The sequence below is a fragment of the Medicago truncatula genome, chromosome 8 (assembly GCF_003473485.1).
Source record: "Medicago truncatula cultivar Jemalong A17 chromosome 8, MtrunA17r5.0-ANR, whole genome shotgun sequence".
Classification (NCBI taxonomy): domain Eukaryota; kingdom Viridiplantae; phylum Streptophyta; class Magnoliopsida; order Fabales; family Fabaceae; genus Medicago; species Medicago truncatula.
The window spans coordinates 14,791,477-14,793,930 of NC_053049.1; the positions used below are offsets into that span (position 1 = coordinate 14,791,477).

The 2,454-nt window shown below is 30.2% G+C and overlaps 1 long non-coding RNA gene across 1 annotated transcript; it reads right to left on the bottom strand.

Annotated features, from left to right (window-relative positions):
- Nucleotides 1-257: 257 nt before the first annotated feature.
- LOC11444703 (uncharacterized) lies at nt 258-1,623 on the bottom strand. The gene is made up of 2 exons (XR_003008149.2): nt 1,484-1,623; nt 258-1,379 (listed from the first exon to the last, which is right to left on the bottom strand). It is a non-coding gene; the product is annotated as an uncharacterized lncRNA (long non-coding RNA).
- Nucleotides 1,624-2,454: the final 831 nt, after the last annotated feature.

The window sequence follows — 2,454 nt, forward strand, 5'->3', positions numbered from 1 at the left end:
CTCCAATAAAGAAAATCTACTCTTGCTTAAAAACTTTAGAGAGGTTCACAATTGCGGCTTCAATAGTCTTCTTTAAGTTTGAATCTTTCTTTATATAGTCAGAGAATGTTGGGCTTGATGATCAAACAGGCTAAACAATACAACTGATACAATAGTGTCTTCAGATATAATCTTCTAGAAGCATATATAACATTTCGTAAAATGTTTAGGACATTAAATACAAATAACACGGTAAAGCACAAACCGACAAAAGCAGCTTCTAGAACCATACGCCTCTTGGAGTACAGGCTACGTGAATTATATCTTCAATCAAATCTTCGGTGATCTTACGCATAAACAAAATCTTTCAAGATTGAGAAACAAAATACTTCACCTTAAGCTAAGATGTCGTACTAACATGTTTAGGACATCTGGTCCAACATCTTGCTATAACATCTTGTTTTAACAAAATGTGGTCAACATAATATAAAAACCTAACAATTACTTAGGGGTTAAGAGTAGGAAAAGAAAAAAAAAAGGGTTTTTCAACTAAGCCAACTTGAAAAACAAGTAACTAGCACCTCCTGTCTGCAACACAAGATCAACGAGCATTAAGTGAGGCGTAGGGGTGCATGAGTTAGAAAATAATGCTTTCTCGTGCGCAGGGGCAGGTGGCCTGGGTGCAAGGGAGCATTAGACATCCCCCTGTGTGCAAATTTTGCATCTTTTGTCCCTTTTTTGAGAGTTCTTCCGTCTTGCAATATCTTAGAACTATAAATGAATTTTCTTCACATTGAATTGTGTTCAAAAACCTTCTAAGAACCATTGATCTTCAATCTTCTTATCATATATCCTTCCCTTGTTGTCTTGTTTTGCCGATTTACATGATTTCTCACTAAAAAAACCTAAAACACCTATGGAGTTGCATGATTTAGGATAAAACTGAATTACAACGACTCGAATGAAAACCATATAAAAAGTTCCTCAAACCATTGACTACTTCTCTAAATTACTTCTAATTTTCCTTCAAATTCCAAGAAAACAACTAAAAACTTAATCTAAAATATCATATGATGTTCCATCATAAAAATGCATGACGAGCAAATATTGAAGTGTGGATTATATCGTAAGATTATGAACATTATAATTTGAAATACAATAGTCAATCAATTAAATTTAAAGGTCTGACGAAAAAATATTAAAGTGTGAAATATATCATAAAAGTTTAAACAATATAATTTCAAATACAATTATTCACTTTTAAAAGTACCATATAAGTAGCTTTGAATTTAATTTATACTATTAGATGCATTCACAAATCATCCTTACGCAGATTGGAAATTTAGGCCAATTACAATGATAACCACGACAATCTCGATTAGAATCACATAATGCATCCGCTATAATGCCAAATAATTAAAAAAAAAATGTTAATAATATGCAATGAAACATTGTGTATAAGATTAAGTAGGGAAATTTTTATTTTTTTTAAAAACAAACTTACTTTCGGTTGCCACAGTGAACATGAAAATAAAAATAAACATAGCATAAACAAACTTGATAATTTCACTCATATTGTTGTTTACTTATTTGATTGTAGAAATATAAACTTGCATGATCACTTTATAGCATGAACAACCTCATTCTTCCAAATATAATTATTATTAATTTGTCAAAAAAAATGTTTACTAATTATTATTAATTATTATAAATTTGTCCAAAAAAAAATTATTAATTGTCTCTTGATGGTCGTTATAGCTCATTATTTTACAAGTTATTCATTGTACTATTTTGATTCATCTTTTACCCTTTCATGATAGGTAAGATATACACCTCAGTTATATATGTTGTGATAATTTTGAATATTGAATATTATGTGAAGTATATGTATTTAATTGTGTGATCTTGTGAAATTATTGTTAATAAAATTGATTGTTCGTTAGTCTAGACCTAAGAAAGTAGGGTCGTTAGTAGAAACCTCGGGGTTATAGTTGTGAGAGCCACGAAGATTCGAAAGCTTTTTTGGTGATAAAACTTAATTTTTGTGCTTTCACACATGCAGAAACTGAAGTTACACACGAGACCATAATTCCAACTTGTAAAACATATAAAAGGTCTTTGTGCATGAAGTGTGGCAAGAGCATCCAATTAAGACACTATTTTTTTAGTTCTTAAATGGGTCACACGTGTACACATCACTTCTTTATAATTTTTTAATTGCAATACCTAATAAACACTCAATCACTCCAACTCAGATCTCACACAAAGTTCTTAAATGGGACTCACTACTCAATTATCAATAATTTTATATCATTTAATTTTAATTTTTTAATATTAAAAGAGTGTGGATCCCACTTAAAAGTGGGGGTCTTAAATAAGACCCTGAAAAAGATTCCCCCCAATTGAAAACATCTATAAATAAATCACAGCGATAGATTTTTTTTATAGGATTAAGAATCCCACAAATAACAAGTA